Consider the following 18511-nt stretch of genomic DNA (forward strand, 5'->3'; position numbering starts at 1 on the left):
GTCGGAAAAGCTTAGTCATATATCATTGCTGGTTTTACAACGAAGTAGACTGTTAGGGCACCTCCTCAATCAATACTAGAGGGTGTATCATAAACGACTCACAGGAAAAAACTTCCCCGGAGTGATGGCACAATCGTAGGACAGGACCTGCCCCCTACCTTCCCTTCCCCTCCCAGTCTAATGAGGGTGTCAATTGTTGAGGTATTTACAGAGGTGTAATGGCTCACAGTCATGCTGAAACATCGTCTCGCGAGGATTAAGAGAGTCAACAGCTGTGGCAACACATCGAATGGACAGCAGGCAACGTGCGCTATTGTAATGGATGACTGTAAGTATGGTCCTACTATTTTTTCACAATTAGATCCAAATCCAGCCCACGAGTTGATGGAGAGTGAGTGTTAGTGATCTGAGACGGTCTTAGCGCATAATTTTTCATCCGTCTAGGCACAGCTATTGCAGCAGTCGAAAACGGCACCACGGTAGATAGAGATCACTTCCGTAAACAACAGACGCTGGCTCTGAGCACTATGGGACTTAACTTCTAAGGTCATCAGTCTCCTAGAACTTAGAACTACCCAAACCTAACTAAACTAAGGACATCACACACATCCATGCCCGAGGCAGGATTCGAACCTGCGACCGTAGCGGTCGCGCGGTTCCAGACTGTAGCGCCTAGAACCGCTCATCCACTGCGGCCGGCTAAGTTCGACACTTCAGTAAGCATAGTGGCCTGAATAATCCATTGTCAGCACTCGTCCGCAGCTCATGATCTAGTGGCTAGCGTTGCTGGATGTGGATCATAGGGTTCCGGGTAAGATTCCCGGCCGGGCTGGGGATTTTCTCTGCCCAGGGACTGGGTGTTTGTTGTTATCATCATCATCATATCATCATATCATCATATCATCATCATATCATCATATCATCATATCATCATATCATCATCATATCATCATATCATCATATCATCATCATATCATCATATCATCATCATATCATCATCATATCATCATATCATCATATCATCATCATATCATCATATCATCATATCATCATCATATCATCATCATATCATCATATCATCATCATATCATCATATCATCATATCATCATCATATCATCATCATATCATCATCATATCATCATCATATCATCATATCATCATATCATCATCATATCATCATCATATCATCATATCATCATATCATCATCATATCATCATCATATCATCATATCATCATATCATCATATCATCATATCATCATAATATCATCATATCATCATATCATCATATCATCATATCATCATATCATCATATCATCATATCATCATCATATCATCATATCATCATATCATCATATCATCATATCATCATATCATCATATCATCATCATCATCATCATATCATCATATCATCATCATATCATCATATCATCATATCATCATCATATCATCATATCATCATCATATCATCATATCATCATCATATCATCATATCATCATCATATCATCATATCATCATCATATCATCATATCATCATCATATCATCATATCATCATCATATCATCATATCATCATCATATCATCATATCATCATCATATCATCATCATATCATCATCATATCATCATCATATCATCATCATATCATCATCATATCATCATCATATCATCATCATATCATCATCATATCATATCATCATCTCATATCATATCATATCATCATATCATATCATCATCATCATATCATATCATATCATCATCATCATATCATATCATATCATCATCATCATCATATCATATCATATCATCATCATCATCATATCATCATATCATCATATCATCATCATATCATCATATCATCATATCATATCATATCATCATATCATCATATCATATCATATCATATCATATCATATCATATCATATCATATCATATCATATCATATATCATATCATATCATATCATCATCATATCATATCATATCATCATCATATCATATCATCATCATATCATCATCATCATATCATCATCATCATCATAATCATCATCATCATCAGTGACAGTTGCGAGATTGGACCATGTAAAAAAATAGGACTGTGCAAAAATTTGGACTTAGTACGAGCGCTGACTGCGCAGTTGAGCGCCTTACCAACTAATCATCTTCAATGTAAGCTCGAAATCATTTGACTCCAATGGTTGCACTCTTCGTTCGTAATAGAGATGTAACAGTTCCTCCAGCAGCACTCTCCACACCGTGTTCTTCGAAGTATAGATTTCACGGTCCGGTAAGCGGGATATTTTAGCTGAATATTCTCCCATGTGATCCATTTTGTCAAATTCTATATGCCAATCAATCGGTGTCTTGGGATCTTAGTTAGCTGATTGTGTCTCGAACCAACCAGTTTCTGCTATCTTCAGCGAAGGCGAATGTACAAACAGCGCGCTTTTTGATCGCGGGTCAAAACCTTCCACAAATGTGATCGTCAAACATTTTTACTCAAGTGCCAATACTGACATAGGGTGCATCCTCGGGCTGCGTAAGTACCGACCTTATTAGTGATTGGTAACCTACACAAATTAGTAGGTTACGAGCCTCCGATAGATTACCGCGATAAGCTGGCCGTCGGCTCCCAAATATTGATCGTTAAGTCGATCGTTCTGTTTCAGATTGCCACCATCCTCAGCGACCTTATACTGGGGACACTGTTATTGCCTGGCGAAGTGTTGTTGCGTTGTCTGTGTGAGGGGATGATTAATAGATTAACAACAGTAATTGTAATTATGTTTAAATGCATTATGCAAATTGGGACACGATCACAGCTATTTACTAAATGTTTTGAATATCATTTTTCTTCTAATCACTGCGTTGTATTACTGCAGGCTTGATTTCATATTGTTTGTTGGAAATATTTATAGCATTTGAAAAATATCGTCTATAACGCGCGTTCGCGAATCCATGGAACTTTCTTGTCAAAATTTATACCACAGCAGTCTGCTGGTAAGGGTCATGCACATACTGTCGGTACTGGAAGATAAACAATAAAACCTTCCTCATCCCACATACTCTAACCCCGCAATGGTCGCGGCACTTTCCCTTCTGCCTCTTAGCTAAGCAGCCAACTTAAAGCCTACTTGGCTGATAGCATAAATCCCCTCACCCTAAAAATTAAGTAAATCTTAAAATATTATTGTCTCCGGAATTATTTGTTTGTTACTGAGCAGGGAAACTACACTCTTAAGAAGCTCTTAACGTTAGCTGACGGTTTTGGGTTCAGTTGCTAGTTGCATATCATAAAATGCGGCTGAGAACCGCAGGCCGCACGAATACTTGATTCTGCCAACATGTACGCTCACTCCAGCATTCTTCAGTAAAGGCTGGTTCCCACTAGGGCTGCCGCGCGTCAAAACCGCGCGTCAGTGGCGTGGTTGCCATGGAAACGGCGTCAGCGGCACGGCGCGGCGGGCTCTCCATCGCGGTTTGACCATGTCGAACCCCTTCCGCTCCCGCGTGACGCGCCCCAGGTGCGCGCCGCCAATCACAGACCGCCCTGAGCAAGACGTCAGGTATGCAACCCCGGGCCACAAGAACTTTCGACGAACCGCTGGCGCGGACACGGCGGCAGGTATGAAATACTTATCATCCGATTCCAAGGAAACTATTCGGTAGAAAAATTTGATTCTTGGGCATGTTACAGCCTGGTATCTTCTCTCGATAAAGGGCTGAATTTCTTTTCGATATTCGGTTGGTTACTTGCTGTATCGCATTTACGTAAAGCTTTACACGAAATTTTAATGAGTGTGCAGAGGTAAAAACGCATTGCGTGGACTTTGCGTACAGTTCATTTTAGGTGATACATTATTGCGTATGAAATTTAGTCAACATATCGAAATTGCTTTTAAAGCTGAGAGCAGAACGATAGCTATCACCGTTCTCGAGATATTGAATTATATGTCGGCGGACGGGCTGTGCCGTGACCGCGCGCGGGTCGCTCGCGACGCGACCGGTACTTCGTCCTGCTCGTTGTAAACCATGTGGTTGTATCAACTGCAAATTTCGTAAACGGTTCAAGAAATCTAAAAGCGTTTTTTTGCAAACGACAACTTGTAAAAAGTCATGTATTTCGGCGCATGATAAATATCCAAAATCTGTTTATCTACCGAGATATGAAAGAAACTAAGGTTTTTCAGAAGGGATAGATGAATTTTTTTAAACAGCATTTAATAGCATGTGGAATGAGAAGTTAAACAGAAACTAATTTGCTGGTATGTCATAAGATGTAATTTGCTAAGTATCTACAGCTATTGATTATTTCCTTTGGTAAGTAACAAAGGTTTCTTTCTTTATCGAGTGTACTTTATTGGTTCAAGACGCGTTTCGCCTTTTACTTTAAGGCATTTTCGGTGGAATCTAGAATGATTCAGTTTTGTTTTAAATGCATAACTGATTACTTACAGTGAATCGAGTTTTTGGCGGACATATACGTTTCCCCTCACCTGGTCACATGCTGGAAGTTGAACTAAAACTTAAGATTATAGAACATAAGCACATTTTCATGTTCGCTCTTTTTTCTTCTGTCACTAGCTGTAGACATTTTACCGAAAACACTGATTTGAAGTCGTAACTACAGTGTGTTCACCTCATGCCCCTTCCTGTTTGGTTTGTTTATGTACATGTTGCCAACCTAAACAATTATATGCTGAAATTGTTTGTTTATTTCTGTTCTCCTTATATCTGTATACGTGTGGGGCTAGCCAGTGATAGTTATAGAAAGTTGAAAGTGAATGCAGTAGTTGTCAGACAGTGGTTGAAAGGTTTGGTGTTCAGCTGATTTCAGTTTTGGTTTAAATGTTTTGTGGAGGAGTGCATGGAAGACTAAATTCACTACAAAATTGTTGAGGCTTTCGTGGCCACTTGTTGACAAACTGCCTATTGGCTTCCGTCTCGGGTTCTTCGGCCGACGTTCATCTAATGATTTTTCTGACGTTTCGCCAGCACGAGTGGCTGGCATTGTCAAAGCTTCACCCTCCATTGCCGGTGGTGAACTGGAGGCGAGCTCGCGGCCGCAGACTATATGTACCTGGCGCGCCAACGTCCGAGGGCTTCTCCACGGTCATTTCCGGTGCGGTTCTCCTCTTGCTACCTGCGACGGTCGTTCGCTGCAGTACGGGAAGCCAGGATCCGTTTACCTTAAGGCTTTCCTCCTTCTTGTTGAAACTGTTCGCGTGTTTTTGGATTTCTACAGCTTCTCTGAACAAGCGCGTGTGATAGTGCTTCTCTACAGCCAGAACTTCCGTGTCGGCGAATTTTATTGCGTGGTCGGTCTCATTCAGTGCGTGCTCTGCCACGGCCGATTTCTCCACCTGCCCCAACCTGCAATGTCGCTTATGCTCTTTGATCCTGGTGTTAATGGATCGTCCAGTCATTCCGACAAACTTTTCCGCATGTGCAAGGTATACGGTATATTCCCGACATTGCAAGTGGGTCTCTTTTCTCCTTCGCCGATCTAAGACACTCTTTGATCTTCCTTGTCGGTTTGAAAATCGTCTTTACGCCGTGTTTGCGCAATATACGGCCGATTCTGTCCGTCACTCTGGGAATGTATGGCAGAAAGGCCGTACCCGACATTTCTTTTTCTGGTTCCTTACTTCGCCGAGTGTTTGGCTCTGTTACACTTCTAATGTAATTTGTGGAGTACCCATTGCTCCTCAGAACAGTTTCCAGGTGTTGCATTTCTCGTTTGAGGTGTTGAGGCTCACATATTCGCCCTGCTCTCTTTACGAGCGTACTAATCATGCCTCTTTTCTGGCTCGGGTGGTGGTTTGACAGTTTGTGCAGGTATCGGTCCGTGTGTGTCGGTTTTCGATACACGCTGTGTCCCAGGTTTTCGCCGTCCCTTGTGACCAGCACATCTAGAAATGGCAGTTTCTTGTCCTTTTCTCCTTCCATGGTAAATGTTATGTTGGCATGGAGGCTGTTCAAGTGTCTCAGGAATTCACCGAGCTGTTCTTCACCATGGCTCCACACCACGAAAGTATCATCGACGTACCTGTACCACACCTTAGGTTTGCAAGTCGCCGAGTCCACAGAAGCCCTACCACCTCGGCTGTATGGATTACCCAAGATCCATAAGAACAACGTTCCACTGAGACCGATCGTTAGCGCTCCTGGCTCACCAACGTATAAACTGGCGAAACACTTGGCCTCTCTGCTCCAGCCACACGTGGGAAAGACCGACACATACATTAAGGACTCAGGACACTTCATTGAGAAGCTGAAGAAACTGAAACTTGCGCCAAACGACATCCTGGTCAGTTTTGATGTTGTTTCGTTATTTACGAAAGTGGCACTCAGCGACGCTCTGGAGCACATCGGTTCCATGTTCCCGCAAGACATCAAAAAGCTCTTCCATGCATGTCTCACCACGAGCTATTTCACGTGGAATGGCGATTTCTACGAACAGCTGGAAGGCGTCGCCATGGGTAGTCCTCTCAGTCCAGTGGTGGCCAACTTCTTCATGGAACAATTCGAAGCACAGGCACTGGACTCGGCGACTTGCAAACCTAAGGTGTGGTACAGGTACGTCGATGATACTTTCGTGGTGTGGAGCCATGGTGAAGAACAGCTCGGTGAATTCCTGAGACACTTGAACAGCCTCCATGCCAACATAACATTTACCATGGAAGTAGAAAAGGACAAGAAACTGCCATTTCTAGATGTGCTGGTCACAAGGGACAGCGAAAACCTGGGACACAGCGTGTATCGAAAACCGACACACACGGACCGATACCTGCACAAACTGTCAAACCACCACCCGAGCCAGAAAAGAGGCATGATTAGTACGCTCGTAAAGAGAGCAGGGCGAATATGTGAGCCTCAACACCTCAAACGAGAAATGCAACACCTGGAAACTGTTCTGAGGAGCAATGGGTACTCCACAAATTACATTAGAAGTGTAACAGAGCCAAACACTCGGCGAAGTAAGGAACCAGAAAAAGAAATGTCGGGTACGGCCTTTCTGCCATACATTCCCAGAGTGACGGACAGAATCGGCCGTATATTGCGCAAACACGGCGTAAAGACGATTTTCAAACCGACAAGGAAGATCAAAGAGTGTCTTAGATCGGCGAAGGAGAAAAGAGACCCACTTGCAATGTCGGGAATATACCGTATACCTTGCACATGCGGAAAAGTTTATGTCGGAATGACTGGACGATCCATTAACACCAGGATCAAAGAGCATAAGCGACATTGCAGGTTGGGGCAGGTGGAGAAATCGGCCGTGGCAGAGCACGCACTGAATGAGACCGACCACGCAATAAAATTCGCCGACACGGAAGTTCTGGCTGTAGAGAAGCACTATCACACGCGCTTGTTCAGAGAAGCTGTAGAAATCCAAAAACACGCGAACAGTTTCAACAAGGAGGAGGAAAGCCTTAAGGTAAACGGATCCTGGCTTCCCGTACTGCAGCGAACGACCGTCGCAGGTAGCAAGAGGAGAACCGCACCGGAAATGACCGTGGAGAAGCCCTCGGACGTTGGCGCGCCAGGTACATATAGTCTGCGGCCGCGAGCTCGCCTCCAGTTCACCACCGGCAATGGAGGGTGAAGCTTTGACAATGCCAGCCACTCGTGCTGGCGAAACGTCAGAAAAATCATTAGATGAACGTCGGCCGAAGAACCCGAGACGGAAGCCAATAGGCACTAAATTCACTGCTTACATTAACAGATAAAATAGTAGAATAGCATTTGAACAAATGATTATTATCAGAATACTATCACCCAACCCCTTTGTCCTCACTCTTTGACGCCTCATAGTATGTCCTGTCAACTTACCCCTCTTGTAGTAAAAGTTGTGCCATAATTTTCTCTTCCTACTCTATTTAATTCCGTACCTCTTCTTTAGTTACACGATCCTCATATCTAATCTTCAGCATTCTTATTGATCACCACGTTTTGAAAGCGTCCATTGTCTTCTCGACAGAACTGTTCATCGCCCACGTTTCACTTACAAGGCTGCACTCCACACAAATACCTTCGTAAAATAGTACCCGATCATTACAATTTATATTCCATGTGAACAAATTTTCTTTTTCAGAACGCTTTTCTTGCTATTCACAGTATTCATTTTATATCCTCTCTACTTCTGCCTTCTCAATTACTACTTCCCTTTCAAGTCACTGAAGTCTTAGAAATGCAGTTTTGTTTCTGTACAAGTTGTAGATAATCTTGTGTCCCAGTGTTTTATCGATGACATCTCCAGAGCTTCAAAGAATGTTTTAATTAAGATTGTCAAAACCTTTCTCTAAACATGCAAATGCTATAAACACAGTTTCGCTGTTCTTCAGTGTGTCTACTTAGTTAAGTGGTAGGATCAGAATTGCCTTGCGTGTTCAGACATCTCACAGGAATCTAACATCGTACTTATGTTAGTTTGTACAACCCCTCCCCCTCTCCTGTCTACATATTCCTTCCACTATCTAGCCTCTTATTTGCTTAGTTCTGGCTTGCCAAATGAGTTCTTGACAGTTGCTTCTCCTTTGAGCAAAGTTTTCTTTGTTCTTTCTCATTTTCATTCCCTTATGTTTTCCAAGTGCAAAATCACGTTGCAATTTTGGACTTTCTGTCAACGTCGTGTTTAGACATTTCTATTTCCAATGGCATACTTTATTTGCTGCATTTTTATATTTTTCCCTCTTGTCAGATTTAATATTTTACGTTTTATCTAACGATTTCAACTGTACCTTCTTCCCATTCTCATACTCTGCTGCATTCACCACTTCTTCTCTCAAAGATATCCATTCGTATTCTAGCGGATTCCTTCCTCTGTTTCAGTCAGTCGTTGCATTACGCTAACTTTAAGATTATCGAAAAACTGTGGGTCTTGACTTAAAGTTCCATTTCCTTAATTTGCTACCGTTTACTGTCTCTTTAGTTGTAAACTGCAGCTCGTAAATAATAAAGTATTGTAGGTTTGCGTCTGCACCGGGAAATGTCTTATATTTTAAAATCTGGTTTCGAAAACTTTGTTCCAAATATGTATTATTCTGTCATGATTCTTAAGCAATGTGCTAGATAGTGAACAATGATGAACGGTAGTCATGAAATCTGTTTATGGTGAAATGAGAAAACATGCATAATGGAATATGTGAAAGAGTACATTGTACAGAAAATAAAAAATTGGTATGTCTTCACCCAACTTCGTCTTTCCTCCATGTAGGTGTAAGATATAGTTTTTCAAACACACCGGGAGTTTCAGTGGGTCCCGACCCGTACCTCAGTAGCTGTCCGTCATTGGCTACCGCTAGCGTCTGCCGCTTCCAGATGGGAACGCCAATTCCGCGAGCCGCCGCGTCAATGCGGAAAACGCTTGCCGCTGCCGTTGCCGCACGCCGCGCTGCCGCCCTTAAAGGCCGGTTCCCACTAGAGCGTGGCAGCGCGTCGTGCGGCAACGGCAGCGGCAGCGGCAAGCGTTTTCCGCTTTGACGCGACGGCTCGCGGAATTGGCGTTCCCATCTGGAAGCGACAGACGCTAGCGGTAGCCAATGACGGACAGCTACTGAGGTACGGGTCGGGACCCACTGAAACTCCCGGTGTGTTTGAAAACTATATCTTACACCTACATGGAGGAAAGACGAAGTTGGAATATTCACATATTCCATTATGCATGTTTTCTCATTTCACCATAAACAGATTTCATGACTACCGTTCATCATTGTTCACTATCTAGCACATTGCTTAAGAATCATGACAGAATAATACATATTTGGAACAAAGTTTTCGAAACCAGATTTTAAAATATAAGACATTTCCCGGTGCAGACGCAAACCTACAATACTTTATTATTTACGAGCTGCAGTTTACAATTAAAGAGACAGTAAACGGTAGCAAATTAAGGAAATGGAACTTTAAGTCGAGACCCACAGTTTTTCGATAATCTTAAAGTTAGCGTAATGCAACGACTGACTGAAACAGAGGAAGGAATCCGCTAGAATACGAATGGATATCTTTGAGAGAAGAAGTGGTGAATGCAGCAGAGTATGAGAACGGGAAGAAGGTACAGTAGAAATCGTTAGATAAAACGTAAAATATTAACTCTGACAAGAGGGAAAAATATAAAAATGCAGCAAATAAAGTATGCCATTGGAAATAGAAATGTCTAAACATGACGTTGACAGAAAGTCCAAAATTGCAACGTGATTTTGCACTTGGAATACATAAGGGAATGAAAATGAGAAAGAACAAAGAAAACTTTGCTCAAAGGAGAAGCAACTGTCAAGAACTCATTTGGCAAGCCAGAACTAAGCATATAAGAGAAGGCTACATAGTGGAAGGAATATGTAGACAGGAGAGGGGGAGGGGTTGTACAAACTAACATAAGTACAATGTTAGATTCCTGTGAGATGTCTGAACACGCAAGGCAATTCTGATCCTACCACTTAACTAAGTAGACACACTGAAGAACAGCGAAACTGTGTTTATAGCATTTGCATGTTTAGAGAAAGGTTTTGACAATCTTAATTAAAACATTCTTTGAAGCTCTGGAGATGTCATCGATAAAACACTGGGACACACGATTATCTACAACTTGTACAGAAACAAAACTGCATTTCTAAGACTTCAATGACTTGAAAGGGAAGTAGTAATTGAGAAGGCAGAAGTAGAGAGGATATAAAATGAATACTGTGAATAGCAAGAAAAGCGTTCTGAAAAAGAAAATTTGTTCACATGGAATATAAATTGTAATGATCGGGTACTATTTTACGAAGGTATTTGTGTGGAGTGCAGCCTTGTAAGTGAAACGTGGGCGATGAACAGTTCTGTCGAGAAGACAATGGACGCTTTCAAAACGTGGTGATCAATAAGAATGCTGAAGATTAGATATGAGGATCGTGTAACTAAAGAAGAGGTACGGAATTAAATAGAGTAGGAAGAGAAAATTATGGCACAACTTTGACTACAAGAGGGGTAAGTTGACAGGACATACTATGAGGCGTCAAAGAGTGAGGACAAAGGGGTTGGGTGATAGTATTCTGATAATAATCATTTGTTCAAATGCTATTCTACTATTTTATCTGTTAATGTAAGCAGTGAATTTAGTCTTCCATGCATTCCTCCACAAAACATTTAAACCAAAACTGAAATCAGCTGAACACCAAACCTTTCAACCACTGTCTGACAACTACTGCATTCACTTTCAACTTTCTATAACTATCACTGGCTAGCCCCACACGTATACAGATATAAGGAGAACAGAAATAAACAAACAATTTCAGCATATAATTGTTTAGGTTGGCAACATGTACATAAACAAACCAAACAGGAAGGGGCATGAGGTGAACACACTGTAGTTACGACTTCAAATCAGTGTTTTCGGTAAAATGTCTACAGCTAGTGACAGAAGAAAAAAGAGCGAACATGAAAATGTGCTTATGTTCTATAATCTTAAGTTTTAGTTCAACCTCCAGCATGTGACCAGGTGAGGGGAAACGTATATGTCCGCCAAAAACTCGATTCACTGTAAGTAATCAGTTATGCATTTATAACAAAACTGAATCATTCTAGATTCTACCGAAAATGCCTTAAAGTAAAAGGCGAAACGCGTCTTGAACCAATAAAGTACACTCGATAAAAAAAAAAGTTTGTTACTTACCAAAGGAAATAATCAATAGCTGTAGATACTTAGCAAATTACATCTTATGACATACCAGCAAATTAGTTTCTATTTAACTTCTCATTCCACACGCTATTAAATGCTGTTTAAAAAAAATCATCTACCCCTTCTGAAAAACTGTAGTTTCTTTCATATCTCGGTAGATAAACAGATTTTGGATATTTATCATGCGCCGAAATACATGACTTTTTACAAGTTGTCGTTTGCAAAAAAACGCTTTTAGATTTCTTGAACCGTTTACGAAATTTGCAGTTGATACAACCACATGGTTTACAACGAGCAGGACGAAGTACCGGTCGCGTCGCGAGCGACCCGCGCGCGGTCACCGCACAGCCCGTCTGCCGACGTATCATTCAATATCTCGAGAACGGTGATAGCTATCGTTCTGCTCTCAGCTTTAAAAGCAATTTCGATATGTTGACTAAATTTCATACGCAATAATGTATTACATAAAACGAACTGTACGCAAAGTCCATGCAATGCGTTTTTACCTCTGCACACTCATTAAAATTTCGTGTAAAGCTTTACGTAAATGCGATACAGCAAGTAACCACGACGAATATCGAAAAGAAATTCGGCCCTTTATCGAGAGACGATATCAGGCTGTAACATGCCCAAGAATCGAATTTTTCTACCGAATAGTTTCCTTGGAATCGGATGATAAGTATTTCATAGCTGCCGCTTCGTCCGCGCCAGCGGTTCGTCGAAAGTTCTTGTGGCCCGGGGTTGCGTACCTGATGTCTTGCTCAGGGCGGTCTGTGATTGGCGGCGCGCACCTGGGGCGCGTCACGCGGCAGCGGAAGCGGTTCGACATGGTCAAACCGCGACGCAGAACCCGCCGCGCCGTGCCGCTGACGCCGTTTCCATGGCAACCACGCCGCTGACGCGCGGTAGCCCTAGTGGGAACCGGCCAGAGAACGCGTCAATGAATACACAGCGACCGCAGCGTCGCCGTTCTGACTAGTCATACCTGCGGAACAGCGGAAGCAAAGAAGGTAGCCGGTACAGCACTAACTTAAGAGCGACGCCTGATTTCTAGTGCATGCACCCTCTACATTACACTCGTACTTATTCTGTTCTCATCTCTGACGAATAACTGTGTTGAGATACTCTTGAAGGATAGTTACACTGCGAAAGAGAAAGAGGAATTTTCTTCACAGTTGTATGTGGCACTTCAATTTCCGCTACTTAGATTCTGCATAACTCACAGGTAACATGCAAGATTTTTTTATTAAACATAATTTTCGAGCACGTGCCTCACATAATTACCCATTCAAGTTCTCATAACGTCTGAAATATTCATATCATCTCACAGGTTCTAGAAATATTCAGTTTCGGGTTTGCTATTGTTCGTATAACTTTTGTTCTAAAGTATTCAGCGAATACTGTATAGTGGTGCTTCAAATTGATCTTAAAGTTTGCCACGAAAAGAGATTATTGTATTTTCTACTTCTGGTAATGCCATTAATGTCGTTTGCCTTATTAGTCTTAAGCGACGAACTTCATGCGTAAGACAACAGAGGAACAGAATACCAGCTCTAATAGTAACTACTGCAATGGTAGGGCGATGCTCCCTTTGGGGACGAAAAAGAAACAGCCTTTTCGAGAGACATTGATACGTAGAAGCGGTTATCTGTGTTCCAGGGGCAACTTCCCATTGTTCCTACCTTTACGAACATACTGTAATGATTTTAAAACCAACAATTTTACGTTACAATAACTGTACCTTACAGCGATTCATTTACTTTGGCGGTCATATCTACTGGGATATGTAAAGAACCTTTCCCATCAATGGAGGGAGGCGCACTATAACTAATGTTTTAACTCTGTTCACAGAGTGTTTGAATTCCAGAGTCAAGTGACAAAAAGGTGAGAAACATCTATCTATCCTTCAGGCTTTCTGGGAGAAATCAATGATCAACCAAATTAATCAGTAGTATCTTCGTATACCAGAACGCGATAAACTTCTGGTTAAGTGTAACGCAGCAGGTCGTAAATTAAATAGCAGGGACAGAGGATTGTTTAAATTGTTTAAATCCCGTCACAAACTATGTCAGTGCTCTCCCCCCAATCATAGATAAGCACCTATTGAAGATGAATTTTATGGATATTTTCTTGATGAAATTTTTGTTGCATAAAAAGTTTATACTTTTTGGCGCAGCCTTTTGGCCTTCAATTTCTGTCAGACTAATTGTTGAAGGCGCTGGGAAACAATCATTAGAGCGGTGCGTGGTGTATTTCGTCCATAAGTTCATTGGGGGCAAGACAGAGAGCGACATCTAGACATGAGAGGAAGGCAAGTAACGAAGTTGACGAAACATCGCGAAAAGAATGACAACATTAATTCGGATACAAACTCAGAAAGTTTGAGTTTGATATGCGTGCTCCAAACTGTTGCATTTTACACTGGTACTTAGGCCATATTGGACTAGTAGATAAGAGCAAAAAAATAGTATCTGTACTTACATGTTTTTTCCGCCCAGATGGGAATAGTAGCTATAACGGGTAGCGACTCGTCATTCTTCTGTACTCCATCTAGACAAAGAAAACAAATGTATGAATAATGAACACAATATTCCTTGAAGTGAGTAATGCTAATTGTATTATGTGATCAAAATAAAGTTCGTACGTGAAAATGTGCTTATGGTTCCCAAGTAAAGTGCGACCTCTGGCATGTGATAGACGAAACGAAACGTAGATGCCAGCTAAAAACTGTAATAACTGTAAGTAATCACGTATTTACATAAAAAATAAGACTTTGCATTTCAAAACAAAACTATCATTCTAAAATCATTTGATGAAAAAAAACAACGCGTCACGAACAAAATACATCGCAGCAAAAGGAGTTTTTATTTACAAAACGAACGTTTTCCAGAGCACTGTGAAGCTGCCGCTGCCGCCGCCGCCTTCAAGGAGCTGTTCCCTCTGGATGCCGACAGATTCACACCTTCCCATCGGTATGACAAAGAACTTATTTGGGATTTATCAGACGACGCCAACGTCTAGTGGCGATGGTCACGTGCCCATTTCAGTCGTAGCTGCCGATGTGGTGGTGTTAACATTGGCACATCCATGAGTCGTTGACTGCGGAGGCCCATCGTTACGAGTGTTCGGTGCATTGCGTGATGGACACACTTGTACTCTGCCCTGTCTTGGGTTAGTTCCATCACAGTTCGCCGCCTGTCCTGTTTTACCGGTCTGCTCAGCCTGCGACGTCCGACATCTGTAATGAGGGGTGGCCACCCAGCTCCACGACCACTGAACGTGGTTTCACCTTGGTTTCGTCACGTGTTGAACACAGTCATCACAGCACTCCTCGAACATCCACAAAGTCGTGCAGTTTCTCAAATGCTCGTCCCGAGTCCTCGGGCTATCATAATCTGCTCTCGGTCAAACTCAGATATATCGCGCGCCTTCCACAACGCACGGACAGCACGCTCACTGATACTGCATGCGTCTGATTAGCTGTCACTAGTCCCGAGACGCTGCTGCCGCCTGAAAAGGTTTATATGGGTAGTATGTTAGCGGTCATGATGTACTGGCTGATCACTGTACATCTATGTCTATCATCGACTTCACATTATTTTATTTAGTTATTTTACAATGTGTATCTTATTTCCACAGTGTGTGTGTGTGTGTGTGTGTGTGTGTGTGTGTTCTAGTTTGCGTCTTAGCTTTATGAAATTGATTGTGATAATGTATTTGCTCGTAAGTTATAATTTATGATTTCGGAGAGAATTGTATACGTCTTGTGCTCAAAAAGCAATATTCACGAATTTGCGGCGTTAGAATATACTGCTACGCTGCATAGCAGTGCGAACTTCTGTTTCCTCATGATTTGCTTAACTTCTTAACGTTAGCACGTCTTTTCTTCATACCGAATCGCTTAACAGTCCAATAAACTGTCAACACAAAACTGGAAGTTTCGATAGCTCTAATAAATAAAAAAATTTCCACCACATTCTATGATGAAACACTGGAGCTCACTTAGTTTCATGTTTTACCATTTTATTGGCCTTTAAGGCTTGATTGCAACTTATTTCCTTGAATACATCGAACACACTATTTTCGAGAAAAAGTGGTAGTACGGTAGATGTCGGACACCCAGTAAGGCAGCTCATGAAACAAAACAGATGTTGGTGTGTCGCAATGGGCAGTGTTGTGGTCTGTTCTCTACACACTATTTACACTTGACGTGCCTATCGCAAACCACGTAGGCGGACGAAGCTTCAATGTATGACAGATTCGTCGATTGACCCAGTAACCAGCGGGGTCGTGAAGTGGCTCCTGAATTTCAACAAGACAAAAGCAAATGTATTATCAGAGTCGCAACACCCTGGCGAACTTACAGACTGTCCACGTTCACAGGAACAGAGTGCTACAGAGCAGAACTGTGCCTCACCTCATCGCTACGTAGTTGACTCTGTTGACGTGGCACCAGCACGCTCAGAGACTTCGGGGGAGGCGCTGAGTCGTCTCAAGCACCTCTGTGTAGCTACATCAGTGTTACCAGAAGAAGTCTGCGTCATTCTGCGGAAGCCACTGCTCCGACCGGTTCTGAAGTATGCCTTCATTGGGCGGAGCAGCACCAGCCTGAGTTAAAGCAAAATCAAATCTACAACCTAAAAACACAAACAGTCCATCAGTAACAGCACCAGAAGTAACGCCTTTAACTTTACTCTTCGCTGTGATTACAGCAGTCTTCAACTCATCGTTGTCTATAGCCTTATACACATTCGCGCTCGAGCGACGATGAGGACTGGCTTCGAGTTTTACACGTGCAAACAGCGCTGAACGCTCACAATAGGGTGTCGCTATCGTCGTAATCGTCGCCTACGCGCGACTGCGTATAAGGTTGTCTATAGTTGAGTTGAAGACTGCTGTTAACATAGCGAAGAATAAAGTCAAAGGCATTGCTTCTCGTGCTGTTATTGATGGACCTGCGTGATTCTAGGTTGTAGATTTGATTTTGCTGTAACTCAGACTGGTGCTACTTCGCCTGGTAACCGTAATGGTTGGTTAACTGTTGTATTTGCTAGACGTGGAGGCATAAGTGAGTACGGCGGCCTTGAGAGTTTTGCTCGTAGAGATGTAATTTTTTATCGTTCTTTTCATTTTATTGAAGTTATAGGTGGTAGCAGTTCTTATTTAGTTCCTGCGGAAGCTTTGTTTATACGTACTCGTGGTCGCAGGAAGGTAGATGTTGATGAGGCTGTATATTTATGTAAAGGACATAGTAGTTGAAAAGACACGTCTAGCCAGAATGTCTACAAGTCGCACAATCAGACTGCAGGATACTTTTACGTGGAAGCGTCATATCAAGACACTTGGCCACAAAATCCATCGTAATATCAACACGAGAGACCCAGATGAGCGGACTAGGTAGCCAGCACCGGATGAAAGTAAAGAGTCAAGAGGACTGAGTCCGGTTCTGAGCAGCGGCTCTGATTAGTTTGTACCAAACCTCTGTGTGGACTAGCGGGACTAAGTCAGCTAGTAGACATCAAGCATTGGTAGTAAATTACAGTGACTTTCAGATGCACTATGTACAAAAACTTCCCTGACTGATTGACAACTAAAACTACTTCGCTGAAATCTAACAACGGCTGCCTTGGCACCACATGCAGATGTCAAGTTTAGAGAAACGGGCTGCGAACACAGACAGCACAAAACACATTCATCAAATCTTTGTCCAAATCGATACAGAGCACACACACTGTTTCAGAAATGCCTGTTTATCTAATGCTATCCCAGTTTTAATTTGTGCGCTGCAGTTCCAGTCACTTTCGATCCCCCCCGCCACCTGGGTGTTAAAAAAAACGTGTTCCATGTTTTGAGAAGTAGTAGTATGGACGAAAACAAGACAAAAATGTTCAGTTAACATGGGCTCTAAAAGACATATCTTAAGAGCTGTGAGCACTTTTTCGTCTTCGCTATTGTGAAACATCTCTTCTGCAGCAAAATCTTTGCTTTCCATTTTTTGGGAGGAAGCAATATGGGCCATAACAAGCAAAAATGTCCCGCAAACATGATCTCTAAAATGCATACTGTAACAGCTGTGAGAACTTATTCAGTAGCAGAGATATGTTTGGTAGTATCGAAGATGAACGAGTGCTCATAGCTCTTAAAAGTATGCATTTTAGTGCCTATGTTTTTTTTGTTTTGGTCCATATTATTATCTACCTATCCTACAGCCTTACCCAGCAGACATATCTCTTCTGGACGTACACGTTAACAGAATGTGGCATTCGGGAGGACGACGGTTCCATCCCGCGTCCGGCCATCCTGATTTAGGTTTTCCGTGATTTCCCTAAATCGCTCCAGACAAATACCGGGATGGTTCCTTTAGAAGGGCAAAAACGACTTCCTTCCCCGTCCTTTCATAATCCAATGAGACCGATGACCTCGCAGTTTGGTCTCTTCCCCCAAAACAACTCCCAACAGAATGTGGATGGTGTCTCCAAGACCCTCAGATGGTACAATGGAATTGCAGTGCTTGGTTGTTGAGGGACTACACACAAATCGTTGTCCCACATGCAACAGTATGGCGCACGTTACGTATGCTTGGCCACTACCCTTAGTGTTTACAGTAGATTCAATGCTTTCGAAAAGGAGATGAAGGTAGACGATTGGAACAATGTCTTTGTCGAATTGTAAATCGCCACGTAATCTCACTAATTTAGTTTACTGATGAGGCCACTTTCCTTCGCTAACGGTATGAGTAACTCTTAACGCACGTACGACGTCCGACGAAAATCAACACGTCTTTGTGGAGACACTTTAAAAACATTTCTCTGCAAAAGTGTGATGTGCTATGACAATCAGATGATTAAGTTTGT

At 42.3% G+C, this 18511-nt stretch overlaps 1 protein-coding gene across 3 annotated transcripts in view; it reads right to left on the reverse strand.

Moving 5' to 3' along the window:
- LOC126171351 (kelch-like protein 26) overlaps positions 1-18511 on the reverse strand; it is a 343678-nt gene that overhangs the window by 133475 nt on the left and 191692 nt on the right. For all 3 annotated transcript variants that reach the window (XM_049920794.1, XM_049920792.1, XM_049920793.1), the window contains exon 2: positions 14139-14207. The gene's annotated coding sequence lies outside the window, so the exon portion shown is untranslated. The remainder of the gene's footprint in view (positions 1-14138; positions 14208-18511) is intronic.

This window comes from Schistocerca cancellata, chromosome 1, assembly GCF_023864275.1.
Source record: "Schistocerca cancellata isolate TAMUIC-IGC-003103 chromosome 1, iqSchCanc2.1, whole genome shotgun sequence".
NCBI classification, from domain to species: domain Eukaryota; kingdom Metazoa; phylum Arthropoda; class Insecta; order Orthoptera; family Acrididae; genus Schistocerca; species Schistocerca cancellata.